Raw genomic sequence first — 12,292 nt, forward strand, 5'->3', positions numbered from 1 at the left:
GAAGCAGTTTCCCTGGTGAACCATCGCAGTCTGAGGTTACAGCTTATCTTTGTAAGTGTTGGAAGATGTGGGTCTTGCCCTGTGTGCACATGAATTGGGATCACAAGACACCCCTTTGCACTGTTAGTCACTGTCACTTGGGGCATCTCTGTGACACTGGGCTGTCACACATGGATTTACTCCAGGGAGTGCTGACATGGACTGGCTTCCAGCCCAAGTAAGCAAACACTCTGTGACTAATCGGTAAAGTTACTTATTTTAACTCTAACCCAAAAGATTTGCAAAAAACAACTCCTTCTTTAGTTAGCGATTATATTGTTTATTTTATGGGATGCTTCAGATACTATGAATTTCTGCATAAAATAGATGTAGTATCATGAACATTGAGGGGTGCCTTGATAATCGTTTTAATTTTGTAATTAGAATTTTGCAATTACTGCAGGTTAAATGCTTGCTAATACATTTAAATCAGTCCAATGAATTGGGTTTTTATCTTAACAACACATTTTGAAAGCACATGCTTCCCTTAAGTAGCATAGCATCTGTAACTGTTTTACTGAGCTATTTGGGTTTAGAAATGTGTTTATTATGAAAAATGCCACAGAGCCCGTTATGTCCTATGTAGTGTTTGCCATGTAAGCTATTTATAAGGCAAGCTATTTATAAGGAAAGTCATTCATAAAGAGAGTTAGTTAGATTTATTTATAAGGAAAAGCTGGGCTCATCTCATTTTATAGTTGGAGACGTTGTGGCACAGGGACGGGTGAAAAGTTTCCTCAGTGTCTTGCAGCAAGTCCGATTAGTCTCAACTCCCACTGCCTGCCCATCCATCCCTCTACCTGCTCAGCCACAGTGCTCTTTGTTCCTCTCCACCCCACTCCACAGCAAACAGGATAGTTCAGTTTTCTCACATCTTTCCAGCTATGGTCTACTGCAGGGGACAGAGCTTCCTCAGTAATGATGGATCTCCATGGAGCTTCTCAACTTCCCAACTTTTATGAGAATCCTATGTCTCTTGATTGATTTTTAAGACCAATATATATCTGCTAATCCCATCTCATCCAAAAGAACAGACATATTAGTCACTAGATTTGGGCAGTAGGGTTTGGCAAACCCATATTTGTCACTTAGCATTTGCTAGGCTTTTCTTCTGGTTGAGAAACGGGGTGAAAAACTCAGTGGGTTTCAGAATTTTTCTGCATTTTTTTTTATTGTTTCCTCAATGAAATTCGAAGCTCTGGTATTTGAAGAAAGTGCAGCCAGCTCTAGAAAAATGGAAAACATGGAGGAAAATATTGTCAATTTTTTTCCCATTTAAATGACAACAGAGACTAGTAGCTACTGAAACAAAAACCGTCCACATGGATACAGGCAGACAAGCAGGGACTGCTTGCACTGACAAGGACTTAGGCACTTTATATTGCCTCCTGGAAGCCTCCCAGGATCTTCTCACCAGGATGTTTAGAAATGGCTCAATGGGAAAGGCCATGGACATAATTCATGGCCTTTTACTGACAGCTGCTACACAGTTTCTCCATCACTTGGTAGGTAGGAGGGATTTGCTCTGCTTCCACTGTCAAATTAAATGTTGGCATTTGAGGGCTTTACAGCAAAATAAGTAATTTTGTCTTCATTTCTGGGATGGCATGATTCAGCCGTGGCCACCCTGAGCAGGTGCCTTGTGCTTGTTTCCATCTGCATCCTACATTTGCTGCCCACTGTCAGGCCTGATCTTACCTAAAGCATCCCTGGATGAAGTTGGCCCCAGCATGGCAAAGGACACTATGCACAGCCACCTCTGTAGCTCGATGACTTCATGCCCTTATGCCTAAATGGCAGGGGTTTTCAGAACTTCCTAGGGTCTCTGTTTTGAAGCAGAAACCTCTATTTGTCCCATTCCCAGCAGTCAGCCAGAAGCCAATGATTACTCTATCATTCTCCAGGCCTGCCCATCTTAAACAAACCTCCTTAATCTTCCAAAGCCTCTTCTCAGGTTTGCTGCTGGGCTGTGAAACCCTCCATTTGTGTCTGTTATTCCCCAGGCCAGGATGAGCAAATTGGTCATCTGCTGCATTGTGCACCCAGCACCCTGCATTAGCTCAGCCTTTTTTTGGAGCAGCATCATACTGTTGACTTCAGTTCATGGCTGACACCCCCAGCTGCTTTTCTGCAGTACTGCTGCCTGGCCACTTAGTCCCCATTTTCTCTTTGTGCTTTTGATTTCTTCCTCTTATGTGTAGCACTTTGCACTTTTCTTTACTGAGTCGTTGATTTTCTCCAATTTAGCAACATCATTTTGAATTCTCAGTCCATCCGCCAAACTGTTTGCATCCTCTCCCAGCTAGATGATGTCTGCAGATTTTATGAGTACTCTTTATTCCCTCGTCACAGGTTGTTAATGAAAATACTGCATAAAATGGATTCCACACAGATGTTGGAAGGATCCCATTTGAAAATTCCTCTAAGTCTGACAGAGGACTATAGATAACTAGGTTTTAAATCTATTTTTTTAACCAGTCAGGCACCTACTTTATGAAAATTGTGATCTAAACTGTATTTTCTTTGTTTTCTTAGGAGAATGTTGTGTGGAATGGTGTTCAAACTTTGTAAGAATCAAGATAAATGACAACTGTTACTTTCTCCTTACCTGCAAACAAAGGTGTGTGGGGCCCCTACTGACCTAAGCTGAGAAAGATATTTTTCTACAGGCTTGAACTGCTTTATCAGTTTCCAATCTTCAGTTCAATTGCTGCAATTTTGTGTGTAGCCACAGCCTGAGTAATTGTCTCCAGTATCTCCGTGATTAAAGCTCATTCAAAATTCCAGCAAGCTTCAATAAAACATTTTCCTCCCTTGCTACAACAATATATAGTCAAAGATCAGGGGTTTTTTTTTAATAATTCCAAATTCAGCAAGGGAGAAGTTGGCACTAATACACATGTAGCAGCAAAAAACGCCTTTGCAAAACCACAAAGAGGTAGGTAGATTCTTGAAGACATTTCCTACTTTGTAAAATCCACATTCAAGAAAGCTCGCTGATGTGTGCTAATAGCTGTGTATCCCCTCAGTCTAATGATTTTAATTTATGTACTGTTCTGTACTGCTATGAAGTTCCTGATGTAATCAGTATCATTGCAAGAAAGTAAAGCTGTTCTTGCAGATGAGTTACAAATACTCATTAGCCATCAGATGTTACATGAGACAAGCATTTGCTATATCCTCATGATATTCTGCACTTTTTGTGCTGTTTTTTGGTCACCTCTGTGCTTTATAGCTTCCATCACTCCAGTATCTATGCAACTTGATCTCACATACACATGGGTTAAATAGTGGCCTACCTGTTAGAGATCAGAGACCCATTTTTTTAGTACTTTATCTGAAGGAATGAATGATTATGATTCTGTAATATTGGAAGTGACTAATCCAGTGTTGTAAATGGGATAAAGGGAAATGGCATGTATTTTGAGAACAAACAGTAATCATTGACACAGTAATTTGCATCCCTGGATGTTCTAATAATGACTAAGTATCACTTCCCCTGGTTTGCATAAGGAAGAGGAGGCAGAGAAATCCAGTGATTTGGCTAGTGCACCACCAGCAAGCCACTGGAAAAGAGAAGATCTGAATGCAGATCACTTTCTTGCACTTTGTTTTTCTGTTTTCTGCTACTTGTTTGAAATACAGCATTGCAACAGGTGTGATCCCTTCAAGTGTTAAAATCTATGTAAGGGCTTTCCTAGTTCATGCCAGAAATGGTCAACAAGAATTGGTCAAGACTATGCTGGATTTGAGAGACCTGGGGCACAGTGCTTTGCCTTCAGAAGACCTGGTGTGGATGGGTGGCTTAGAATTCCTGACAATTTACATACATTAAGTGCCAGCAGCCTCAATCTGTGCTGTCTTGCTGATGGAATTAACAGATTTGTGCTGCCAAAGGAAACTTTCTGCTCTTCAGAGACTTATTGCAAAGGACCAAAGTATATTCAGTGACCCTTGTGCTTCCCAACCAACTTACCTGGATTTAAAGGGAGGTTACTCACTACGAGTAGATCCTGAGGGTGTATTTGTACAGTGAGCAGCTGTGCACAAACATTTCTAGAAAGGCATCGCCCTGGAATTCAGAACCACTGCATCTGAGGGATGGAGCACTGCCAGCTGAAAAGCAAATATGTTTAATGTCTTAATTTTAAGAAAAAAATTAAACACCCAAAGTACAATTTGCTTTGTACTAAATAAAAGGAGTGCAAAATACCATCAGTAGAACTGGTGACAGCATTCTGAATTGTCTTTGAATTTCACACTGGCTGCATACCACAGGACAAGGGTAAATAGCAGTTAATACAACCTTTACTTAACTTCTCCTGACAAATATAAAGGGTGAGGCAGTTTCACACTGACATATGGTCAGATATAGGCAAGATGTACCTAGCAAAGGTAATCCCTCTTTATCATAACTATTAATTTTCATGTGGTTTGGGTCCAAAGAGATGAGCAAAATCAGTAGAACTTCACAGTCCAAGAATCTTCAACAAGGGTCTGCCCATCACTTTTCTCCAGTTAACATAGCTAAATATGGCTTTACTGAATACACGAGGTAAGAGTTATTTGGAACTGTGTAGGATTCAGTTACAAGAAGCAAAGGGCAGAAGAGCAGAATATCTAGCTGCTTGATACATCTCAGGCCAAAGAGAAGGACCAGAGCTGTTGAAGGCCAGGCTGTCCTGCCAGAGGGGCCATGCTGGCTCACCTGTGGGCAAGCATCTTCACCAAATCAGGAAGGTTGGAAGGGACCACTGGAGGTGATCTTGTCCCACCTCCCTGCTCAAGCAGGGTACCCAAGACTACTTTATTCAGAATGGTGTCCAGATGGCTTTTGAGAATCTCCCAGATGGCTTTTGAGAATCTCTAAGAAAGGAAACTCCATGACCTCTCTGGGGAACCTGTTACAATGCTTGGTCACCCACATGGTGAAGTTGTTTCTCATGTTCATGGAACTTGTTTCAGTCTCTGCCCATTGCCTCTTTTCTATTGCTCAGCAACACTGAGCAGAGCCTGGCTCCATCCTCTAACACCCTCCCTTCAGACACTGACAGGCATTGATGAGGTCCTTCTCTCAGTTGTCTCTCCTTGAAGCCGAACAGGCCCAACTCTCTCAGTCTTTCCTTAAGAGGGATGCTCCAGTCCCTTAATCATCTTTGTTGCCCTCTGCTGGACCCGCTCTAGGAGTTCCATGCTTCACTTGTACTGAGGAGCCCAGAACTGGACCCAGTGCTCCAGGTGAAGCCTCATCAGGGGTGGGTAGAGTAGGATCACCTCTTAATCTGCTGGCAGTGCTCTTCCTGATGCGCCCCCAGATACCGTTGGCCTTCTTGGTCACAGAGGCACTACTGGCTCATGGACAGATTGTTGTTCACTGGGACCCACAGTTCCTTCTCCACAGAGCAGTGTTCCCCCAGGTCAGACCATGCCATCTTTCCAGTAATCTTCATGTGTTTCAGGCTTGGTGGGAAAAAAACCTTGGAAAACCTCAACCAGTTATTAACCCCCAGCCTGATACTCACCTTACATCTTTGCAGGTATGCTGTACCCTCCTTCTTTTTGCCTTACAGCAGAAGTGCTGCTGGGGGTTGTGAGGTCTCTTGTGTGCAAATAAACCTTCTGTGCTGTGTGATTGGTATCCTTTGGGCACCACTGCAATAAAGATGAAGGAATATTTGTTTACATTTGAGTAGGAGATCAGAAACTCGCTGATTCTGACTCATTGCCACAGTGCTAGATAACTAGGAACAGCCTTATCTTTTCTGCTGCATTTTCCAGCTGTTTTATTTTCTTTATAATCTACCATGTCTGGGAGATTTGTGACTCTTAGTTCTTCTTTCTGGTTTTGCCTCCCTGGTCTCATTTCCTTTCTTTTACTCTCTTCCTATACACTTCACTTCTTCAGCTTTCCCTGTGGCTCGTTCTTCTTGATTTCTCATTTTAAGTCCTTCTTTTCAGGCTTGTCACCCTCACAGGCTATCTCAAGCCTGTCTTCCCAGAAATAGAGTGAGAGTAGGAGACTTTTGGGCTGGAGAGGGGCAATAGCAGGAAGAGAAGTCTGAGAGCTAGGGAAGTTGCAAGAGAGCAAGGAAGAGGATGGAGGAAAAGGAAGACAGGAAGGGACACTCACTGGGATACAGGCAGCAAAAAGGAGGGGAAAGAAAAATATCAAGAAAGGAGGGAGAGAGAGAGATCGGAAGCTAGGGAAGCGCGTACATGAGCAAGGGGAAACAGAAGCATGTGAGAGAGGATATGCATTAGAAGACAGGAGAGAAGGGAGATTTCATGGAAGAGAGTAATTAAAGGTAGAAGTATTCTTGCACTTAGATCTGAAGGGAGAGAGAGGGAGAAAAAAGGAATGAAAGACCTTTAATAGTATGAAGTTCAACCATCAATGTAGAAGCACAACCATGTTCTCCATTAAACCATGTTCTCAAGTGTTAGATCCACATGTTTTTAGAACACTTCCAGAGATGGTGACTTCACCACTTTCCTGGGCAGTCTGTTGCAGTGCTTTGCAACTCTTTCTGTGAAAATTTTTTTGTCTCATATCCAATCTAAACCTTCCCTGGTGCAATTTGAGGCTGTTTTCTCTTGTCCTATCACTTGTTATCTCAGAGAAAAGGCTGACCCCTACCTCACTATAACCTCCTTTTGGGTAGAGAGCGATAAAGCTACTCCTGAGCCTTCTTTTCTCCAGGCTAAAAACCCCCATCTCCCTCAGCTGTTCCTCATCAACTTGTACTCCTGACCCTTCACCAGCTCTGTTGCCCTTCTCTGGACTTGCTCCAGTGCCACAATGTCTTTCTTGTAGTGAGAAAGGGCCCAGAACCGAACACAGTATCAGACCTCTAAAGGAAGAAGCCTGTCAGGAATGACAGTGTCTCACCATGACCTCTTCTGAGCCTCACTGTAGCTTTGCAAGCCCTCACCTCGCTCTCTAGCACAGGAACTGATGCAACACCAACCACTCTCTAGGCTTTGACCACTGGCTTGCCATACCCAAGAATGCTGCTCAGGCCTGTTTACCACCCTTGGCCAAGCCCCACGAAGCCTGGGTGTAGACACAGAAAGCCCATACAAATTTGGACTTCAATGTTTTCCTATACTCCTCCCACCAACTGCATAGAGGTTGCCAGAAGTACTGTTTGGACCAGGGGTTTCACAGGGGACGAAGGCATAATGGATCTTCCCAAATTAAGAAGCCAGAGACACAGGGGAGAAGGTGCTCAGCACCATATGTGTCTTGCATCTAAGTTGCAAGGTACCCTCCCAGACCCAGATACCCAGAGACCTCCAAGCTCTGCCCTTCTGATACTCACCATACCCAAGTGTCCTGTCAGTACCATGGAGGTGCCCTTGGGCAACTTCCCCTCCACAAACTGAAGTTCTCTGGTTCCTTCTGTATCGTACAGTCGTGCATTCCAAAAACTGATGTTCCTTAAGCTAGCTCCCCATCAAAATGCTTGGATCCTTAATATCAGTACTGGCATATTGAGGCCAATGGACTCAGATCTGAAGGTCCCTGAATGTTGAGTGCCCCCTATGTGCCTCTCACAGAATAAATGCTCTGCAGTGAATCTGAGGCATCCTCTCAATGCCAAACTGAGATGTCTCACATCATCTCAAATGGAGGCTTAAGGGATGCTTCTGAATTGTGGCAGCCTGAGATGTTTTTCTTGAAGCATCATCCACCTCCCTGGGACTGAGTAGCCTCAGCTGGTCTCAAAAGAAGCATCTCAATCCCCTTTTAATTGAGATGACCTGTCCCTACCTTAACATGCAAAGGAATCTCAGCCTTCAAATTACTGTGGAGCATTCCAAAAGCAGGCCTGCCACCTAGGCATCACCCCGCTCCAGTCCACACACTGCTGAGTTATCCTAGATCCTCATGAAGTACCACAGGACCTTTCTCACCCCACACCACTTGGGGTCTCCCTCAAAGCGATCTGACTGCATGCACTAAACTGTGGCAATGCAGAAAGAAGCTTTGGCAACGTGGAAAGTTGGCATTGTGGAGGACTCCTTATTACTGTTCAGTTTCCTCTCCCAGGTGAAGATAAGGCCCATATCTGAATGATCCTAGTGCTGCACACTCTGCTGAGCACAGGCCTATTCCCCCTGCAGGTGTTAATCCCAGGTTTGAGGACGGCAGTAGCATAAAGACAGGTGCATGTTTTCTCTCTGCTCACAGATTCAGACTGAGCTAAGGGCGGGAGTTTGTTAATGCTGATGCTGAATATTAAGTTTCTAGGGTGGAAATAGTCAGTCTTTTACTTAACTGTGCCAAAAAATGTATACAGTGCCAAATCATTCTCATCTGAATCAGGTGTCGATGCTGCTGTACTGTGGTCAACAATGTACATTTGGGACAATCCTACCTTGCAGTGGAAAATCCCCTCACTTCCCAGCATGAGGTGCCATGCCTGTATCATTTCAAAGCACTTCTATGGGGCAGATGTATCTTGAGCCAGAGGGTGCAAAATGATGTTATTGTTTATCTGATTATGCCATTTTAGTCTTACCATTGAAACAAAGAGGAAGCCTCTAAATTTTTCAGTTGCATAGCAGAGAAGCAGGATAGACTGGCCTCAGGGGCAGATTCCCCACCAAGCAGTTCGCTCCCTCAACCAAAAGTGAGAGACACAATTAACTAACAAGCCAAAAATCAGGGGGAAAAAAATCTCTGCTGCCCCTGCAGCTGCCTGATGGTGAAAGGAAGCCATATCGATGACAGAAGGAGATAATCCACTGACAGCTGGTTATGCTAGTAAAGATAAATAAACACAAGCTATTTGATCCCCTCTAAGGACTCCATGGTAGAAGGGGACTAACTTCCTATCTCTTGGCACTTTACAAGTAGCAGGAAAACATTTTTTTCTGGGGAATAATTAATTTCTTTCATTCTAGGTGAAAGTAGAATTGCTGAGGGGTGTGGTGGTTGGGAAATGGTTTTATGTATCTTGACATTTTCCTTGAATATTTCTCTAAATCTGTATTGGAGGCATTTCTTCTCCATGAGAGCACGTAGAGTTTGAGATCTCTCATTTTATCCATCAAGGTTAATATCTGGTCTTCTCATCTTTGCCAGGAGGCATTCCTGAAAGGATTTTAAACTTTTGAGCGAATTCCCCAGAAGTACCCATTGACATAATTACTCTCTGGCCCTCTAAGTTCAGTTTTACTCATACTGAAGCTCTAGAAAGCTGCAAGTATCCCATGCAAGCAAGGGAAGACATGGTTCATGTGAAACTAGGGAGTTAAAAATATATTTTGCCAAGTCTCAATATTGTATTTAGTAGTGCTGTCGTTGCCATGGTCTAATGATAAAGAAGGGCAAGTTATGAAGGTAATATATATATACTAGGAAATCAACCAGTATTGCTGAAAAACACCAACAAGCTTCTAGGTACACAAGCCTTTCCTTAGGTCCAAACTGGAAGTTTCAAATTTCAGACAGATACTTGTAAATAGAGCTTCATTGTTGTGTAACATGCATTGCTTTGTTTATGAAGTGCTGCGCATAGGACATTTCACCTTCAGATGTTCCCTCAGGAATGAGGGATCTGCTGCTCTTCTAAGTTTGTGTGGCCCAGAGAGAAGGGTTTGGAAAGAGTGGTGACTTTTCAGCAAACCAGCCCCTGCAGCTCCCCATGGCCATCCTTTTTCTCTTGTGCGCCTCAGCAGAACCAGTGGTATTTCATACACATTCACCAAGCTGTTTACAGACAGATGTGCTCATGCCTGGAAATAAACCCTCAAGACTCTGATGCATTCTTCCCTCTTCTTTATCTTCCTCCTTCTCCTCTTCCTCCTCTATGTAGCAGTGGCCCCTAAGCAGACGCTGCTATGTGGGCTGCCCCTGATCTCCACCTCTGCAGGGAAGAGGCTACCTGGGATGGAAGTGCGCTGGTGGATGGCTACAGACCCACCACAGAGGCCCAGCAGAGCCACACCAGGCACCAGCACCACTGGGCAGTCCCCAGGCTGGCTCCTGCCTAGTGCTGGCTGCCTGGGAACAGTGGTGGAGATGAAGGCTCAAACTGTTTTGGTTTAGTAGGGGCATGCAGTCCATTTCCTCCACAGCTTTTAAACAGCCCCCTTATGTGATTCCTCTCAGAACAGTGTTTTTATTGAAAGATAAACTGTGTCTCATTCAAAAAATGTGATATGAATGACAATGTAAGGCCTGTTTTCATTCTCAGAAGAAGAAAACCCGACCCACAGTACAAGTAGTTTCACTTTATTCAAGAGCAAAGCCTGTATACCATTGCCACTCATGAATACAGAAGCCTCTTGCACAGATTTTTTTCTCTTTTACTGCTCCCTTTATTCCTGAACTCATAAAAGTCTACTGAAGGAGACCAAAGGTGGGGCATCTAGAGCAGGCTTTCTCTGAAAATGTCCCAACTAAGATGTTTAAGGGGGGTTGTAAGAAATGGGATGTATCTAGAAGGATCTTCCCCCATGAGCCTCTGGCAATCATTGGTAAAACTGCTTGCTGAGTCAGATGTTGTATCCTTCAGTAGATTTGTTTCATGCCTTTCTGAACACATTTATACTATCAGGATCCATGAAATCTTGCACCGATGAGTTCTAAATGTGATTATACATTAAGCACAAAAGTATTGCTTTTTGTTTGTTTCAAACATTGTCTAATCATTTCACTCAGTAGCACTTACTCTTGCAACTTGATGGTGAACAATCCTGATTTTCCTTCTCCATGCTGCTCTCCCTTTAGCAGGCCTCTTATGTTCCCTCTTCAGTTTCTGTTCTTTCATCTGGAATGCCCTAGACCCCAGGTTGGCTTTTTTCCTCAAGGTGAAAGTTATTCCTTATCCCTTCCATTGCCCTTCTCATTCTAGTGTACCTTTTTTGAAAAAATATCCTTCAGCTTGCTCTGAGGGGGTGGGTGCATAATGGCTTCATATATAGAGAAAATACAAACTCCTATTGAAATTCACACACTTCAGATAACTTTCAGCTTCTTGTTTAACTACCTAACTGATGGCAAGCACTGAGTGAATGTTTTCAGGAGCCCCCCAGATATTACCACTGACACTAAGGTGACCTGGAACTTTGCAATATTTTCAAACTATCATAGGCTTTTATTCAAATTCCATATGGTGTTTCCAAGACCATTGCAAGACAAACTAATTAAATTATGTCCTATCATGATTGTCATGACCTGAAAGTGGCATAATCATATGAACAAGATTATTCTGAGACTTATTGAAAAACATCTGAAGGAGAACATGATTATCAGCCACAGCCAGCATAGGTTCATAGGGTGAAAGTTCTGCTTGTCAAACTTGTCTTCCTTTTATAACAAGGAAACCCACCTGGTTGATCAAGGGATGTTCCAATAAAGGGAAGCCAGTTGAAGTAATCTTTTTGGATTTCAGTAAAGTTTTTGATTCTGTGTTTTACAGCATCCTTCAAGTGTCCAGCCCACAGCTGGATAAACACATAATGTGATGGGTAAGCAACTGGCTTGCAGGTTGGGCACGAAGAGTTATAGTGAAAGGGGTTACATCAGACTGGTCACTAGTGGAGTTCTGCAGGGCTCCATCTTGGGGCCAGTGCTCATCAACATCTTCATTAAAGAACTGGATGCAGGACTCAAAGGAATACTAAGTAAGTTTACCAGTCACACTTAAAATTGGGAGGAGCTGCTGACTCCCTGAAAGGCCAGGAGGCACTGCAGACAGACCTTGACAAATCAGAGGTCTGGGCATTCACCAACCATATGAAGTTTAACAAGGGCAAGTGCTGGATTCTGCACCTGGGATGGGGCAGCCCTGGATGTGTGGACAGACTGGGGAACAAGAGGCTGGAGTGCAGTGCCACAGGAAAGGGACATAGGGGGCCTGGTTGACAGAAGGTGCATTATGAGTCAGCAGTGCTCTGGCAGCCAGCAAGGCCAACCCTGTCCAGGGGAGCATCAGGCCCAACAGCACCAGCCAGGCAAGGGAAGGGATTGTCCCACTTTGCTCTGCCCTGGGGCAGCCTCAGCTCGAGTGCTGGGGGCAGTTTTGGGTGGCATGATATAAGAAAGACATGAAACTATTAGAGAGTGTCCAAAGGAGGCCAATGACGATGGTGAAGGGCCTGGAGGGGAAGCTGCAAGAGCAGCAGCTTAGGTCAATTGGTCTGTTCAGACTGGAGAAGAGAAGACTGAGGGGAGACCTTGTTGCAATCTACGAATTCTTCATGAGGGGAAGAAGAGGGGCGGGCACTGATCTCTTCATTT

This window comes from Melozone crissalis, unplaced genomic scaffold (genome assembly GCF_028551555.1).
Source record: "Melozone crissalis strain CALT ecotype California unplaced genomic scaffold, PUWL_Pcris_2 ptg000018l_1, whole genome shotgun sequence".
Lineage (NCBI taxonomy): Eukaryota > Metazoa > Chordata > Aves > Passeriformes > Passerellidae > Melozone > Melozone crissalis.